The sequence below is a fragment of the Cervus elaphus genome, chromosome X (genome assembly GCF_910594005.1).
Source record: "Cervus elaphus chromosome X, mCerEla1.1, whole genome shotgun sequence".
In the NCBI taxonomy this organism is placed as follows: domain Eukaryota; kingdom Metazoa; phylum Chordata; class Mammalia; order Artiodactyla; family Cervidae; genus Cervus; species Cervus elaphus.
In genome coordinates, this window is record NC_057848.1 from 77,798,498 (window position 1) to 77,817,739 (window position 19,242).

Genomic DNA, 19,242 nt, shown 5'->3' on the forward strand with positions numbered 1-19,242 from the left:
TTCCTTTAGCTCTAATCTTTGTGCTCTGTCACCTGTGCTTAGTCATGCTGGCTCTGCACCTTCATCTCTTCAATCAGTAAGAGAACATTGCCTATAGCCTAAAATATATAATAGACTTTTTCTCAAGTCTCTGACTCCCAGGCTGTAACCTTAAAAGTCACAACACTTTTCATTCATCCAGAGATAAAAAGTTGCAGAACAGAAAGTAACATTTGTCTTATTGAAGGTTAACAGGAATTTCATGATGTGACCTACCTAGACACCTCCAAGAACAAGGAATTATCACATTTCTTCCAGGGTCTGTCTGGTACCAAGAGGTCTGCAACAACCAGCCACACTCTCCCTTTTTACTATAAAAGAAGCCTGAATTCTAACTCGGGTAAAATGGTTCTTTGGGATACGAATGATCCATTTTTCTCATCTACTGACTTTCTGAATAAAGTCACTATTGCTTGCCCCAACACTTTGTCTTTCTATGTATTTGGCCTGTCATGTGCTTAGCAGTATGAGCTTGGTGTGTTTGCATGCATACTAAGTAGCTTCAGCCGTGTCCGACTTTTTGCAACGCTATGGATTCTGGTCCGCCAGGCTCCTCTGTCCGTGGGATTCTCCAGGCAAGAATACCGGAGTGGGTTGCCATGCCCTCCTCCAGGAGATCTTCTCAACCCAGGGATTCAACCCACGTCTCTTACATCTCCTGCATGGGCAGACGAATTCTTTACCGCCTGCGCCACCTGAAGAGCTTGGACCCGGTAACAAATCCTCCATGTAGATGAGCTTTAGGTACCCTTCACATTTATAGTTATTCCTAGTCCACCCTCATGCCATTATCCTACATTATATATATTTTTAAATTCCTTTAAAATGAGATGTAATTGACATATATCATCATGTAAGTTTAAGGTGTGCAATGTATTGACTTTATACACTTATATGTTGTAATGTGTTACAGCCTTAAGGTTAGCTAACACGTCTGTCAAATCACATAACTATCATTTATGTTTTTGTGGTGGGAATACATCATGTTTTAATGGGATTTTCCTGTTGTTCTCAGACAAATTTGTCTGCCGAAAACTACCCTGAAAACTGAAAAAAAAATTTAATCACAATAAATGGCATTTGCTGAATTGTGATAATGCTCAATGAACCAGGCAAACACTATATCATTTGATTTTCAGAGTAAGGCAAATGATTATTTCCATTATTTCCCTTGTTTATACCAACGAGTAAATAGAAATCTATAAAGTTTAATTTAACTGGGTAAGAACACAAAAGTGAGGAAGCTGGAATTCCCAGTCAGGCCTTTTCAGCTCCAATGCATGTGTTTGAAACACACACACACACACACACACACAGACACATATCTGTATCTATAGCTATATCTGTATCTATATCTGTATCTTTGAATTGTTCAGTGCAGGCATGTAGGCTGAAGGCTCAGGGAAAAGTTAATTTTACAGCTTGAGTCCAAAGGCAGTCTGGAGGCAGAATTTCTTCCTCTTTGAGGGACCTCAGTCTTTTTCTCTTAAAGCCTTCAACTGTATGGATGCAGCCAACATAGATTATGGAGAATAATCTATTTAGAGTCCACTAATTTAAACGTCAATCACATCTAAAAAGAACTTCACAGCAACATCTAGAGACATGTTTAATCAAGCAACTGGGCAGTAAATCCTAGCCAAGTTGACACATAAAAGCAGCTACCATGCTCCCTGACTATATTTTCTTTGTAAAGAGTACAAACAATGGGAAGAATAGAGAAGAAAGAGTGTCACACTCTCAACTCTGTCCCCTTCCCTTCACAGAGATGAACACTGTCGAACTCTCAGTGAACACCCTTCCAATGTTATTCCTTTAACATTCATATATGTAAATATATACATATACAATGTGCTTTGCTTTATTCAAATGGGATCAGTCTATAGGTATTGTTTGTGTCTGGTTTTCTCTCTTGAATGGTAAGTCACATATATTTATCCTTTTATTTACTTGGACAAACATTTATCCAATAATTATAATATTAAATGATACAATTGAGTAAAAACAAAAGTCCATATTTCACCCCCTTCCTGAACCTCACTTTCATCTTCAACAGTAAATACTGTTATCTTTTAAGGAAGCTGACCACTTACTTACCTGCCTGGCCTGTGACCCAGATTCTAGAATCTCCAGAATTGGAGCACCCTGACCCTGGTCTGAGGCCTTTCTGCCCTGAGCATTCACTGCTGGGGTAGAGAATGCTCCTGAGATTGACTGGCCCTATGGCTAGCCAGAGTTCCCATGAGACACGTGCAGCCCCACTGCCCCCATCAACTGATGGGGAGCCCTCAGCAGGGGACCCCCATGATTCCTCCCCGGATCCAAATGTGGATTCAGGGGAGGCTTTGCAGAAGCAGGGTGACCAACCTGAGAGCCCAGATCCAGGCCTCTGTGACAAACCACCTCCACAGGGCCCAAACCCAGAAATGCCCAATGAGGAAGAGAACAACACCATCCTCAGACTCTCCTTCCCCAGGAAGTTCTGGGTGATCGTGGAGGATGTGGCCTTTAGCTCTGTGCACTGGAATGATGAGGGAGACACAGTGCCATCGAGGCAGATTTCTTCCAGACAGAGGCAGATCTCCCCCAGTACAGATGTGTGGACAAGATCTTCGAGACAGACAGCGTCAAGAGTTTCATCTGTGAACTGAAGCTGTACAGGTTCAGTAAAACCCACCCTTCAGGTCACTATGCAGGGAAGAAGAGGATGATGCTAACATAGAAAGCCCTTGCGGGGAGACTAGACTAGATGTGCCAAATGCTGGACGGGTTTCATTTCCCGGGATAACATTTTTCTCGTGAGAGAGTAGTTAAGGAAAGAGGAGAAAGCAGAGTCTGTCATGTTCCACCACCCCCCTTAGACAGGACCCACAGGGGTGACTCCAGACCCTGAGGGGCCACTTGATGTCAGGGAGCACCAGTAACACCTCAAGAGAAGCCAGCCCAGGGGGAGCTCTAGGGATCAACATGCTAGGGCCTCACAACCGGCCAAGAATGAAGAGACCTTGTCTCCATACTTAGGCATGGCCGGGATGGTGGTGGGAAGGCAGGTGGCGAGGAACAGCTCTTCTCCCTCACGATGGCTAAAGTGATTCATGTCCTTTCAGATCTATTGCAACTCCAATTTTCAGAGAGACAAGCCTCTCCTCCTGCAGAACGTCTGGAGGAAAGGCAACCCCGAACAACTGCTCAGCCTGCCACCAGCACAACAACCATTCCAAAGAGAAAGAAGCAAGCGGTGGAAACCAGACATTCTCCTTGACTCCACCACAACCAGTGCACCCAAGAAGCAGGCAGGAAAGTCCAGAAGGGAATCCCAACTGCTTGCAGAATCCCCAGCCGGCGCTCACTTGTGTTCTCTGGCCTTTGCTCTATGGGCAGTGTAGACAGGCAGGGTGGAGGAAACCATCTCCCCAGTGAGCACAGTGGCCTCAGTGGGGAGGGCATGTCCAGCAATGCAACATCTATGCCCCTGGCTACTGCTGGAAGGAACAGCTCAAGGGAACTGCCTGGGAACCCCCTGGAGTACCCAGATTACGATTCAGTGATGGATGTGTACAAGACCTGTTACTCCATCCTGATGGCGGCCCTTTCAGTCATGGCCCCAGATGATGCCCCTGAGTCAGAGGAAGAGCAGGGTGAGATCTCAGATTACAAGTGTGCCCTCTGTGAGCATTTCAAGGACAAGCCCAATCCCTGAACTGCCAGATCCCTCGGGACCGTGAAAAGCACTCTCTTGTAACCAAAAATCTATTTCTGGCTCTAATAAAGTAAAGCAAAACTCCACAGGAGTAAATAAAGAATCAAACGAGAACTGCGACTCTGTTCTTTCTCTATGTCCATGCTATTCGCATGGCACTGGGTGAGCCAGATGAGGCTGGAAGCCCACGCCCTAGGCAACCTTCAGTCCAGTCCCCATGGTCCCTTTTCATTTGAAGCAGCAGCATTTCACACGCTTGACCAAGGGTCTGACACATGAGCCAAGCATTGAGGCGAGCCCAGGATGGACAGGTCCCTGGGCCTTGCCTGCTGCTCAGTAGACATCCCAATCGGGTTCCTGACCTTGGGTTTGTCACCTTCTGTGATACATCCACCCTGAAGCAGAAGGGGCTCCTCAAGGGTCCCCTAACAATGCCACAAGTTTTTGATCAGCAGCCGAGTGTCTCCAGCTCCCAATCCAGGGTCCTCCCCAAGAGCCTGACTGGAAAGAAGGGTCACCCCACCCACCAAGGGCCTTGAAATCCCATGACCCCAAACCCAAAGACAAGTACATGGTTCGACAAGGTGAACAACATCCTTTGTCTCTCTGCCCTCACAGCTGTATTTAGGAGTCTGTCGTTGGATGTGTAGCATCCGGCCAGGCACTGCATCCTACACACATGCCTTGTGAGCCAAGGGACACTTTACAGTAGGACAAGGGTCACGTGTAAGGACACACCACGGCCTGTTTCTGGGCCTGTTGGGCCTCTCTGCCTGCCGATGCTTTGCCCAGCCCCCAGCCTTCCCCATCACCCCCCGGACACTGTTCCAACATCGGGGAGTTTGGACCAGAACAGAGAGGGAAAAACACTAACTGGTTTCCTAACAACACATTTCTCTCAACCACCCAGACCCAGGAGGGCTAAAACGACTGGCAACACCATCTTTTCATAAAGGACAAAGCCCCAGAGACTCTCACTGTGTCCAGAGAAGCACTGCATGAGGGGAGTCCGGCCCCTGGTCCCACACCAAGTGGGCGGGGCCCATTCAGACTGAACCAGATGGGCACGTCCAGGGCACAGCGGTGACTGGATGGTGTCACCATGAGCTGGTTTCTCAGCCACTTTCCTCTCGAGATCCCAGTTTGGACAGGCCTCCTGCCCAAAGGGGAATCATGTGTTCAGGGATGTCCACCTGTAAGATGTCCTTCCCACCCCTCTCCAGGACAGGATTCACCAGTCAGCGGTGATTGGTGAGAACAGTCAGGTACTTCTGTTCCACGTCCGGTAACAGGGCCTGATCTCCAGCTCCTCCACCTGGTCGTGTCCTAGGTTTACTGGGCACAGCAAAGTGTCCCCAGTGTCCATGAGACCTGTGCGCAAAGACAGGACACAGAAGGAGAACAAAGTGATTAAAAGTCACACCTGCGATGAACATTGGGGTGCACGTGTCTCTTTCTGATCTGGTTTCCTCGGTGTGTATGCCCAGAAGTGGGCACTGTTTATAATAGCCAGGGCATGGAAGCAACCTAGATGCCCATCAGCAGACGAATGGATAAGGAAGCTGTGGTACATATACACCATGGAATATTACTCAGCCATTAAAAAGAATTCATTTGAATCAGTTCTAATGAGATGGATGAAACTGGCGCCCATTATACAGACTGAAGTAAGCCAGAAAGATAAAGATCAATACAGTATACTAATGCATATATATGAAATTTAGAAAGATGGCAATGATAACTCTATACGCAAAACCGAAAAAGAGACACAGATGTACAGAACAGACTTTTGGACTCTGTGGGAGAAGGCAAGGGTGGGATGTTTAGAGAGAACAGCATCAAAACATGTATATTATCAAGGGTGAAACAGATCACCAGCCCAGGTTGGATGCATGAGACAAGCGCTCAGGGCTGGTGCACTGGGAAGACCCAGAGGGATCGGGTGGAGAGGGTGGTGGGAGGGCGGATCGGGATGGGGAATACATGTAAATCCATGGCTGATTCATGTCAATGTATGGCAAAAACCACTACAATATTGTAAAGTAATTAGCCTCCAACTAATAAAAATAAATGGAAATAAATAAATAAATAAATAAATAAATAAATAAATAAATAAAAGTCACACCTGCTAGAGACTAAGACTTACCACGGCGGGGAACTGTGGTGAACTGAATCCTCTGGCTGAGCATTTAAGACAGGCTCATCTCAGCAAAGGGAATTTGGGGTGAGGCCAAGCGAGGGAGGGAGCAAAAAAAAAAAAAAAAAGAGAAGTCTGGTGTGCCAGGAACCCACCAGCCCACAGGCAGCTCTCAGTCTACCCACTGCAGGACACAGGGACAGAGCAGGAGGGTCCCAGTGGGGAGCCTGCAGGCATCAGGTCCCCAAGTGATTCACCCGCAGACTGATGTTGCTGTGGGGTCTCACCCCTGGGGAGTCAGGGGACTTGCTTAGGCCCGGCTACAGGCAGTGGGGGTATGGAACCCAGGCTGGGTGCATTCCTGCCTCTCATGGTCTCTGCTGGGCACACACACACACGTGAGTACACACACACCCACATGTTCACACAGAGACAAGTGCCACGTGCAGAGCTGGATGTGCATCTGCCTTATAGCACAAAAGGGGATGGAGGCCCCGAGTGGTGGTCAGGCATCTCGGGCCACTGTCTCCCAGCCCAGAGACACTCACTGTCCCTCTGAAGAACCCTCAGCTCGCCCCCTCCTCCCACCAACTGGTTCAACAGAAAACAAATGAACATAACCAGGCTGAGATCCAGGGCAGTACTGGGTGCCGTGCGGGCAGCACAGGGCAGGGCATCACTTGCCCGTGATCATTCCATGGCCGAACTTGTCAGTGACCCACAGCAAGGCCTGGATCTGGGCAGAGCTCATCCCCAGCCTCTGCTATATCAACTCCTTCCCGGCTGCATCCTCCTAGTCCCGGTGCACGATGTGGACAGCTAGGGTACAGTGCTGGGTCCACATAGCACGGGCCGCCACTGCATCTCCAGGGTCTTGACACCATTTAAGATGAAACCCGTGTAAGGCTGTCGGTCAGAAAGACAGCTGAACCTCATCTCCCAGGGCTCCCAGGGCCTCAAGTGGCTGCAGAAACACAGAACCACAAAGGTCAGGAGCCTGACACAGAGCCGTCCAAGCTCACAGCCCTGGGACGGACCTCAGCCCAATATGTTTGAGCATCCTGCAAGTCGCTGACACAGAATGGGTGTGTCACATAGGGCTGGCTCCTTCTGTCCATCTCCACGCCGTCTGCTTACAGATAAAGGAAAGGTCTTCACAGAGCTGATGGATGTCAAGTGAGCTCATTAGGATGGACCCTCCTCTAACAGGATGGCTGGCCCCATCCGAAGGACACATTTAGAGACAGGCACATAGGAGAATTGGGGTGAAAAGGAAGGCAGAGCTCTCTGAGCCGAGACAAGCCCACCATGGCCAGCAATGCCCTGGAAGTGAGGGAGTAGGGATGGAAAAGACTCTCCACACAGCCCTCAGGAGAGTCAACATCAGCTGACACCTCAACCTCAGCTGCCGGCCTCCTGAACCAATATGGTTTGTAGTTTGAGCCACCCAGCCAGTGTGGCCCTGACACAAAAGCCGTTCTCCAAAGACGACATAGATGGCCAACAGGCACTTGAAAAGATGCTCAACATTCCTAATTATTAGACAAATTCACATCAAAACTCCAATGAAGTATCACTTTACCCTGGTCAGAATGGCCATCATCAATAAAACCTATGAAGAATAAATGCTGGAGAGGGTGGATAGCAAATAGAACCCTGGTACACTGTTGGTGGAAATGTAAAATGGTACAGTCAATATGAAGAACAGTGTGGAGGATCATTAAACAACTACAAACACAACTATCATATGATCCAGCAATCCCACTCCTGAATATATACCTGGAAAAGACAAAACTCTAATATGAAAAGATACGTGCACCCCAATGTTCATTGCAACACAGACAATATCTACAACAGACAAGATATGGAAGCAACCTAAATGTCCATCAATGGATGATTGGATAAAGAAGATGTGGTACACACACACACACACACACACACACACACTACTCAGAAATGACAAATAATGAAGTAATAACATCTGTGGCAACATGGATGGACCTAGAGATTATCGTATTAAGTGAAGTAAGTCAGAAAGAGAAAGACAAATATTCTATGGTATCTAAAAAGATGATAAAAATGAAATTATTTACAGAGAAGATACAGACTCAGAGAACAACTTATGGTTACCAAAGGGGAAAAGCAGGGGAAGGGATAAATTAAGAGTTTGGGATTAACAGATACACACTACCATGTATAAAAGAGTACTACTGTGGTGCTGGAGAAGACTCTTGAGAGTCTGTTGGACAGCAAGGAGACCAAGCCAGTCAAGCCTAAAGGAAGTGAACCCTGAACATCCATTGGAAGGACTGATGCTAAAGCTGAAGCTCCAATACTTTGGTCACCTGATGGGAAGAGCTGACTCACCTGGCCTCCATCCTCTCCCCACCTGAGTCCCTGCTCCTCACACCAGGTCCCCAGTCTCTCACAGACCCAGATGTCAGGAAGTCAGCACAGGCCTTGTGTGCTCTTCTCATCCCAGGAGCTCCTAGGGTTGACACAGGGCGGGGGATCTGTGGGATTCTGTCAGTCTTCCCTCGGGGTCCTGTCAGTCGTCCTCAGGGACCTCACCTTTACTCTGGGTAGGACTTCAGATTCTCTCCTCTCCCATACTAAGGTCCCAGCCCTTACACCATGACTCCAGTCTCTCTGAGACCCAGATGTCAGGAAGTCAGCCCCCTATACCAGGACCCAGTCTCTCTGACACCCAGATGTCAGGCAATGCAGCATGTGTTCATTTGCCCTATGTCCTCCCAGAGCCCACTCTGCTCTGAGATCCAGGGTCCCCTCAGTCTTCCCTCAGTGTCTTCACCTTGACTCTCAAAAGAACTAAGATCTTCCCCTCTGCCCATCTGAGACCCTGCCCCTTCTAACAGTTGTCTAATGTCTCTGAGACACGGATGCAGAAGTCAGAATAGGCTGCCAAGTGCTCATCCCACCACCAGGGTCACCCAGGGCTGACAGAAGGGGCACGGATTAGTGGGGTTACCTTATATCATCCCTCAGGGACCTCATAATTAACCCTGGCAGATCTGGGGATGCCCTTTGTGTTGACCAGAGGCAGGACCCTCACATCAAGGCTCAGGGAGCACAGAGGGTGGATGAGCACATGCTGCATTTCCCGACATCCGGGTCTCAGAGAAACTCGGGCATGGCCTCAGGTGAGCAGAGGGAAGAAGCCCAGCTCCTCCAAGTTTCTACTTGAGGACCCTGAGGGAGGACTGAGGGGACCCTGGACCCCAATCAGAGGAGAACTCAGAGAAGCCTGTAGCTGCTGTTGGTCCTTGGCAGCCCTGGGGTAGGATGAGCCCAAAATGCCTGGTCTCACTTCCTGACATCGGGGTCTCAGACTGGGGACCTTGCATATGGGGTGGGGCCTCAGGTGGGCTGATTCCCAGGTGCTGCGGGTGTCAGGTTGAGTACCCTGACAAGGGACTAGAGGACCCTGGACACCAATCAGAGGAGACCTCAGAGAAGTTCTTCTCTGTTGTCAGTCTGGGGAGACCATGGGGATAGATGAAGGCAACAGGCATGTGCTGACTTCCTGACATTCGGGTCTTGGAGAGACTGGGGCCCTGGTATAAAGGGCAGGGCTTCAGGTGGGAAAAGCCGAGAATCCCATGTTCTGCCCAGAGGCAAGGTTAGGTGCCTGAAGGAGGACTGAGGGGGCCCTGTGTGAGGACTGATGGAACCCCACAGATTCCCGCCTCTGTAGTCATACCTGGGAGACCTTGGGGTGACAAGAGCACACTAGGCCTGTCTGCCTTCCTCACATGTGGGTCTCAGAGAGATTGGGTACCTCGTGAAAGAAGCGGGGTCTCAAAATGGTGGACAGTACAATCCCCGGTCCTGCCTAGAGTCCAGGCTCCATGCAAGGAAGGACTGAAGCAGTTAGACCCCAAATAGGAGGCAGCGATCCTGGCCCTTGTGGGAGCTCTTGGAGGCTATGAACGGGGTGAGCAGGGTGAGCCATTTATTGATTGCTGGCTTAGGGACCTTGAAAGGTGAGGTTTTTTGGGCAGAGGGCAGAGGCTACAGGTCGGCACAGGCTGGACTCCCCAACCCCGAGGGAGGACTGAGCAGACTCCTGCCACTGTGGTCAGTTCTGGGAGGCCAGGCAGGACATGAGGAGGAGCTGAGGACCGAGCATCTCACCAGTCTAAGACCTGCAAGAGGCCCTGGGTGAGTATGGCCGCATGTGGAGCCCCTCAGCCCTTTCTGTTCAGACTTGGACCTTTTTTGACTTTCACTGCAGGCCCCCAAAGGTGAGGGACCAGGCCAGCCAGAGGAAAGGTGAACACTACAAGGGAACCCCGATGTGACCTCCCACCACACAATGGGGGGACCTCACAGAGTCCACCACCCTTACCATCTCAGAAGGCCCATGGCTGTGCCACAGGATACCATCGAGGTGTCCTCTCCATTTCTCCCACAGGAGCTCCAGGAACCAGCAGGGGAAAGCAGAGGTCTGAGGCCCATGTCCTGAGGTCAGAGAGCAGAGGAGGTCCAGGTAGTGCCAGAAGTCAAGGTGAGGATGGTGCCCTGAGTGTGCACGAGGGGCTCCCCATCCCAGAACAGAGGGGACCATGCAAGGCCCTAATCCCTGCACCTTGTAAGTGCCAGAAATCTCGGGCTGTGCTGTCTGCATCCTGGGGAGTCACTTCACTTCCTCCTTCAGGTAGCCAGGGGATCCTCCCCTGTGAGATCTGAGTGAACCCCTCAAGGGGAGACCAGTAAGTGGCCTGAGTCAGACTGCCCAGCATGCGGTTCTCAGTCGAGGCCACTTCCACCACTTCTTCCCCCAATCCCCTTGGTCTTCGTCTGTCCCCTGCCTCACTACTGTCTGTGCTTTGATTCCAGTCGTGCTTGTTGCTGAGATGAGTGAGCTGAGCAAGCACAAGGAAGGCCTTCAGGGCCCAGGCAATGCCCAGGGCCTGGTGGAGGTGCAGCACTTGGGGGCTGAGACAGGGGAGGCTGCATCCCCCTTGGCCTACTCCCCCATAGTGTCCTCCTCGGCCACTGGAGAGGCCTTGCCTCAGGAATCTCTGAATGAGATGGTGGCTAACCTGATGAAGTTTCTGATCCTCAAGTATCAGGCCAAGGAGCTGACCTCACAGGCGGAAATGCTGAAACAGGTCCTCAGGGATAACCAGGAGCACTTCCCGGTGGTCTTCAGCCAAGCCTCGTAGTGCCTCCAGCTGGTCTGTGGCATGGAGGTGAAGGAGACGGACCCCAGGGAGCACATCTACATCATGGTCCCGACCCTGGCCCTCAACTGCCGTTCAGTGCTGAGTGTTGGGCAGAGCCTGCCTAAGGCTGGCCTCCTGATGCTGGTCCTTGGCCCAATCATGCATAATGGAGACTGTGCCCCTACGGAGGAGGTCTGGGGAGCACTCAGCAGGATGGGTGTGTGTGTCGGGAGTGAGCACTGAATCTTTAGGTAACTCAGGGAGCTGCTGACCCACGTGCAGGTACAGGAGGGGTACCTGGAGTACCAGCAGGTCCCTGACAGCCACCCTGCCTGCTACAAGTTCCTGTAGGGTCTCCGGGCCTCTGCAGAGACTAGCAAGTGGCAAGTCTTGCGTTTCTGCTCACGGTCAAGTGAAGGAGTTTGAGGTCCTTCTCACTGCAGTCTGCAGAGGCTGTGAGGGAAGAGGATGAGGTGGCCTGAACAAGAGCAGCAGCCAGGCTGATCCTTCCCTCTGTGATTAAAGAGGGAGCGGTCAGCCTTCTCAGAAGTGAGGGCCCTGGCCAGTTGGAGAAACTGGTGTGTCACATCTTTGGGTTCCTGTTGTCTTTGATGACATGGAGGTTCATCTCTGTTTTCCTTAGAAAATTTTCAAACTGTGATTGTTTTTATAGGAGGCGAAATAAACTTCAGTGTCTTAGTTTTGTGAATGATGTTGATCACAATGTGTTTGTGCTTACCCAGTTCAAGAACAAGAGTTTTGCTGTTTTGTAAAAGAGATTGGGAACACTTCCACTGTGCTTTGTGGTCCTGAACAGGACACAATGAAAGTGGAATTAGAACTGTTTTGGAAAAGTGAGCTTACTTAGCAATAATATTGATGGGGGAAGAATTAGATGATAAAAGTAATTGTAGTGAATCCATGCTTTTGCCCTTCTTGTGTGCCATTCTCAAAAACTAAATTATCTCTGTTTATTTGGATTTGCCTGGGTTATTTAAGGAAGTAGCATACAATTAATCTGAGCTCCCTGCTGACTGGCACATTTATTCTGAAGACCTTTATGGAGCCTCTTCCCTATGAAAGGCCATGTTAGCAGTGGGGACAGCAGGAGAAGCAGGACACCCCCACACCTCAAGTGATGATATAGGAGTCACACTCACACGAGGAAGGTGGAGAGACATCACCTAGGCCCACTGAACAAGGCTACACAGGGCAGGGTGGTGGGGCTCCAGGAGGAGCACTCAAGTGTCAGTGCCTGAGCCAGGGCTGTTTGGGGCTTTGAAAAGCTGGGTTGCTTCTGTGGGAGGCTGGGTGGTGACATCCCTCCGACCTGCAGACAGTGTCTTGGGCGTGACGGGAAAGTCTGAAATGGATCATTGCTGTGATGTGTCCTTTTGCATCTTGGATAAGAGAGATATCTTTCTGGGTCAGGACAGAAGGGGCTGTAATTCTTGTCACTTTGCTCTTGACCACAGGGGCAAAGGAGGGCTCTTCTACCCAATATCTGCCAGGAATCCTTCAGAACTTTGGTTGCAGCCCCTTGAAATGTTTCCCAAGAAATCCATGGAACTACTCTCTTTCCTGGTCCTAGGGATCCAGAACCCAAGGTGTTAATTAGCTTTAAATTATCTTGATTGTAGTTGGCCATTTTAAACAAGGATTCGACCTTTGTTGGGGCTGCAATGAAGGAAAGTAATGTTTGGATGGAAGATCAGCTGGGATAGAGGCAAGGAGTGCTTCTTGCTTCTGTTACTTGTAGCAGCTTGGGTCCTGCTGGAACACTCCTCCACATCCAAATTTCACAGTTCCTCTAACTGGAACTGGGGCTTGCCAGGTAGGTCAAAAGATGAAGAATCTGCATTGTGGGAGACCTGGGATCAATCCCTGGGTCAAGAGATCACCTGGAGAAGGTCATGGCAACCCACTCCAGTATTCTTAACTCGAGAATTCCATGGACAGAGGAGACTGGTGAGCTACAGTCCATGGAGTCTCAAAGAGTCGGACAAGACTGAGTGACTAACACTATGGTCCACTACCGTCTAGGTAGAAAAGTTTCTTAGTACATTTATGAAGCATCCTATTTGGCATATTTGCTCTTCCACATCCTATTGAGGTGCAAATTCTCTGACCCACCCTGGACAACAATGCAGGCAACCCACTCCAGTGGACAGTGGAGGAGTGTCTGGGGGAAACTGTGTGAGAAATTCCTGCCCCGCCATCACAGGGCCAACAGCCACCAGGCCTTGCGAGCTCTGTCATCCCTCAGGCACATCCTGCAGCCCAGCACATGGGGCTCCTCACACCAGCTCGCCTCCCAGATGAAGAACTGAGGCCACGGAGCTTGGGCATCTTCCCAAGACCAGGTGCTAGTGAGGGCTGGGGTGGGCTCAGAGTCCTGGTCTCAATTCCTCTGGAGACCCCGCCCTTCCTGCCCACCCCAGGCCATGGCCCGACCTTCCTACTTCTCACGCCTTCCTCTTCTCAGTGCTACACGATCCTCTGAGGTGACAAAATGCAGGCCTGTGAAAGGAAGGGGACAAGGAGAATCAGAAGCACTGTGGGGTTGCTCTGTGCTTTGCTGAGAACTGACTCTGCTGGGGGCCGCTGTCTCTGTCCAGTGCCAGCGCCTCCTGTGTGAGGGCGGTGCCCTGTCCCTGCTGCTGCCATGGGCCTCCTGCCCAGTGGAACCTGCCAGGCTGACCAGCTCCTCACTGAGCAGGAGGGAGGGAGAGCCTGACTGTATGGTCCCAGTGCCCACTGGGATAAGGCCCTACAGGAGCCTCGGCTGATATGGGAGGGAAGGTAACACGGGTGGACCCCCAAGGCTCCAGGGCTCCCAAGCCACAGCAAGGGAGGGGAGCAGCTGGAGGGCCTCTGGGCTGGGGACACCAGGGTGGGTACTCCAAGCACAGGGGCAGGAGAACGAGGCTGAGAAAGGCAGGCCTTGGACATCATGATGGCTTGTGTGTGTCCTGAGCCACAGCTGACAAAGACCCCTCAGCTCCCTGGCCCCATCCTGCCCATGCTCTGCAGATCCCCCATCTCAGCCCGGTGCTGCCAAGGGCAGATCCATGCTAACAAATCCGTCCTCGGTCCGGGTGCCCTGGACCTCAGACGGCCCTGCCAGGTGTCTTCCCCATGCCTTATGGAAGCCACCTTCCTCCCAACCCTCCCCACTGCCTCCACTCTCAGCAGATGCCCCATCCCCTGCCCAGGGCCTAGAGAAAGAACAAAGGAGAGGAGGAACTATTGGGACAGGCATGCTCTGTGTCCTTGCCAGGGCCTGGGATGGCACCACGCAGGGATCAGAGAATTCAAACCTCAAATAATCTGCTAGGTTACTGTCACCTCGTTCCATGGCTGAGGAGATGCTGAGAGATAGAGAGATAGCACATGACAGCACGGGACCTGACCACACGCACCTCCATCCTTACTTCTTTCCTTGTACCTGTAGGAGGGGTCCCTGTTCACTGGAGCAGGGTGATCGCAGAGCAGCACAGGCAGTTCAGGCGGAGGGCCTGGACCTCAGCAGGGTCTCAGCACCTCGCAGGGAGCCTCCATTTCCACGTGGCGGTCAGGATGGGGAAAAGGTCCCAGAGGAACCCAGCCCAGAGACTCCCGGGCCTTTCCTTCCCCAAGCACAGCAGAGCCACAGTTCTCATAGGCTCACGAGGCCCCACGTGATCTGGTTCCTACCCTGGCGCCCTGCTCTCCTCGCCCCTGGATTCACACCTGGTAGCCATGAAGGCCATCCTTCCATCCTTGGAACACTCCAGTCTGTTCCTACCTCAGAGCCTTTGTAGGGTGTGAGGAATCACATCGTGTCCCCTCAGAGTCAGGTGCTGGAGTGTCAGTCCCAACTGCCTCGTCATGACCTTACAAAGAATAGGTCTTCACAGCGCTGATGCGGGTCAAGTGAGCTCATTAGGATGGACCGTCCTCTAACAGGACGGCTGTCCCCATACAAAGGACACATTTAGAGACAGACAGGCACACGGGAGAGCTCTAGAAAGGTGGAGCTCTTCAAGCCCAGACACGCCCACAATGGCCAACAATGCCCCAGAAGGCAGGGGGGAGAGATGGGACAGACTCTCCCCACAGCCCACAGAAGAGCCAACATCAGCTAACACTTTGACCTCAGCTGCTGGCCTCCTGAACCAACACGGAATGTAGTTGAGCCACCCAACCTGTGGGACCCAGAAACGACTGTCAGCATTTGGAGACAGAGGGTCAGCCCGGTCCAGACATCATTCCGCAGGGGCAAGGGGGGAATGGGGGGATGACTTCCACACTCCCAGTACCTCGGGCTCACTCCTCCACGTCTGCACAACTTCATGTGTCTGTTTTCACACTTACACTTATCCTGATTTAGTCTCCCCTTAGCCAGATTCCCAGTCTGTCAATGGTCACTGTATAGCCACCCAATACAACAGAAAGAGTTATGGAGACAGCAGAATGGACACAGAGTTGCCCTGAAACAACTGTGGCTAAACCACCTTTCATAGATTTTACAAACGAGATGACTGGCATATACCATAATGCTAGGGCCCCTTCCAGGCCTCGAAATGCCAATGACTCTGAAGCTTAATCTTAAGCTTCATTAGCTTCACTGTTCATTTCTGTCTGGTCCAGACACTTACAGAGGGAAATGAAACACTGAGAAAAGGCTTGGGACTCAGATAACAAGGCAGAAGGCAGGGAGATACCTAACCAGAATCAAGGATAAGGCAGTCAGAATGGATTCCAGATAACCAGAATACAAAATTACCTGGGAGTGTGGGACTTCTCTGGTGGTCAAGTGGTTAAGACTTCTCACTTCCACTGAAGGGGACATTGGTTCGATCCCTGGTTAGGGAACTAAGATTCCACATGCCTCACAGAAAGGTCAAAAGAAATAAGTACAAATTTAAAAGTCATCTACATTTACTGAGGGTTCATAAAGTAAAATAAAATTTAAAAAAAGGAAAAAGTACCTGGAAGTGAGTGACTAGCATGTGACCTAAAGAATGGAACAACAGCCTGAGCTGGGACACCACACAAGGACCCAAACTACACAGCTGTCTTTCCTCCATGGCTGAGGTGAGAAACTTGACATGATGTTGAGTAGACACTGAGTGGTAGGAAGAGGAAGCAGTTCAGGGGAGGTGGGCTTCTTGAACCAGCATCAGAGAAGAACCTTGCTGGACCAGCACAGATTCAAGTCAAGTAACACAGAAACCAAAAAGACAGCTGACACAGACAACCCTCTGAGTCTGTCAAGACTGAATTCCTGGATGGTACAGTCATAGCATCCAATGTGTGCCAAGCTTGGTAGGACCTCCTAGGTCCCATGTTCCATGCCCCCACCCTCTATGGGGACAGGGAGCAGGTCACTAGTGCAGGAGTCAGGACTGGCTCCTTGAGGTGGACTCCTGTCTCACTACCATCCACACACTACCCACTCTGCAGTGTACCACTCAGAGCCTGCCTCCTTCTTCTCACAGGGAGAGGCATCCTAGCACAATGAGTGTTTCTACAAAGAGTGGTGCTGTGTCCAATGAGATTACTGACATACTTGCCTTGCTTGCCTGCCTTGCACACACTGACCCCTGGGCAGGGCCCATATCATCACCTGCCAAGTCCAGAGTGGTACAACAGAGTTGATGAGTGCTAAGTGACTCAAAGTGAACAGACAGCACTGGTAAGTGCCTACTCTGCAGAGGCAGCTCTGGGGACACTACCAAGGTAAACTGGGTGGGGTCTTTATCCTCAGTTTGTGGTGTAGCTGGGGTAACAGTGCATACATGCACACACGCAGACACACACACCCATACATACACACACAAAGAAACCGACCAAGGTATCCTTGTACAAAAAGAGTATTATAGAGAGGGTTCCCGAAGTTTGTGCACACGCACACACAGACACACAGACACACACACACACACACACACACACACACACACAGAGAGATACCATCCAGGGTAACAATTCACAAAAAGAGTACTATGGAGAGGGTTCTGGAAGGTTGTGGGGAGGAAGGAACGGTCCTGAAGTCAGCCTCAGAGGCTTCAGGAGGGCACAGGAAGTGAGGAGGGAAGGATCTGCCATGAGCAGCAGTGTGGAGGGCTGGGCACCCAGAGAGTCAGGCTGCAGGAGTGGAGGCCTGGCCATGACCATCGAGGAGACAAGGGGAAGTGCTGCTGCGACCAAAGCAGAAAGGTCTGTGGTGGGGGTCAGAGCCCCGAGAAGCATGGGGAGCAAAGGCTGATCCTGGGCCCAGAACTGTTTTCATTGACCTCATTTGACAGACGGGCAAGATGAGGCCAGAGTGCTGCAGGCACTCAAACACCAAGTTGTGGGAGTCAGGGGTCGCTTCGGGAAAGCTGTGTTTTAGGATTCGTGGTTATACTACCAGGGTGGCCTGGGTGGCAGGGGCTGGAGAGGGATTAGAATCTGCCTGTGTCATGTCAGCAAAGGCCCTGGGTTTAAGAGAGCTCAGGAAGCACTGGACAATCAGGGTATTCTTCCAGAAACTTCTTAAGGATTCTATCTGAGACTCCTCTACTCCTATCTGCTGATTTTGTGCCAGAGGGACCTGAGTGGGAGAGGGGTGGCTGGGAAAAGAGACTCTCACGCTTTGTCAAAGATGTGCAAGGAAGGCTCAGGCACAGGCCCTCCACATGTACCTGAGGTGACCTGAATCCTCTGGGGACGTGACGGGAAGGCAATGCACTCTGGATCAGCACCCCAGACACACACTGAGCTCCATGCCCCCCACGCCACCATCCCTGGCATCCCTCCTCAGAGATTCCAGATTCTAGGAGCATTGCCTTTCCTAAGGACCCTTGTGCTGATCCCCTGTCTGCAGCTTGTCAGAAAGTTCCCCATCTTCTCCACCTTTGTAGACCCCATGCCAGGCACCAAGGCGGTGCTCACACACCAGCGAGTGAGGGGGTCAAAGAAGGAAGAAAGGTGACCAGTGGCCATTGACAGAGCTATTGATGGACCAGTCACCAGACTGTCTGCATCTGGAGGAGGGGGTGGTTGGGCACACGCCGTCTGTGCTTCCAACATGCCTGATGCTAAAGAAGCCCATTGACATGTCCCGGGAACACAGTTCCACTAGACTGTTTTCCTCATTGATTGACCACCAAAGGAACATCTCTGTGTTTGGATCCAGCCTCCCTGGTGTTCAGTCTCACCTTGCTTCCTCAGATGGTGCACATGCCACCTCCACCCCCATGGGAAAGTAGACATTCTTCTTAATGAAGGGCTCAGGCAATGCCACAGAGCACACAGCATTCTCCTGCCAAATTCCACAAAGGATACATGACATTTCAACACACTGGCTACTCTAGCAACTGGGCTTTTGTCTCCTTGCTAAAGTGGGTTCCCCACCTTAGCCATGATGTTACTGAATTGAAACAGACACAGACTGACAAGCAAAGCCCCACAGACTGTCAAAGCATCCAGTCTTCTGGACACACACAGGAGGAGTCCAAACAGAGTGCAGAAGACAGAACACTCTATCAACAGTGAGCCTGGAGCACTCAACTCAGCAGTGGACAGAAAGGATGGAGGCCACTTACATGAAGGTATCTTTGTTGATGCCACGTCATTATGAGTATCAAGAAAGCACATGGATGCCAGACACACCAACAGCTGTCCACAGTTCTGAACCTTCACTTAGACCTAGATTGTGGAGACAGGCCTCAGCCAGGGCCTGAAAGCAGGTCACTTGTTTCCATCAGAAGTTCCCTTAGAAAAGTGTCCATTAACTTACCTTGTGGCTCAGATGGTAAAGGATCTGCCTGCAATGCAGAAGAGCCAGGTTTGAACCCTGGGTCAGGAAGATCCCCTGGAGAAAGGAATGGCTACCCACTCCAATATTCTTGCTTGGGAAATTCCATGGACAGAAAAGCCTGGTGGATTACACTCCATGGGGTTGCAAAGAGTCAGACATGACTCATTGACTAACACTTTCACTGTGATCCAGACTACAGCCAAACCAAAGTGCAACTCTTCTTAACAAAGTGGAACAGTTTCTTAACCCAAATTGTGTTATTCGGAAAATATTTTACACATGTTTCACATGTTTCATACACTCACAATTGAGAAACAAATACTTTCTCTCTCCTTCATATCTCAGGTCAGTTGCCACATCTGTATAGTTGAGGATTTTGCCTTTAATAGCA

At 50.7% G+C, this 19,242-nt stretch overlaps 2 pseudogenes; one reads left to right on the plus strand and one right to left on the minus strand.

Moving 5' to 3' along the window:
• The first annotated feature begins 2,261 nt into the window (after positions 1-2,261).
• LOC122689498 lies at positions 2,262-3,739 on the plus strand (annotated as a pseudogene).
• Positions 3,740-4,854: 1,115 nt separating this feature from the next.
• LOC122690367 lies at positions 4,855-6,812 on the minus strand (annotated as a pseudogene).
• Positions 6,813-19,242: the final 12,430 nt, after the last annotated feature.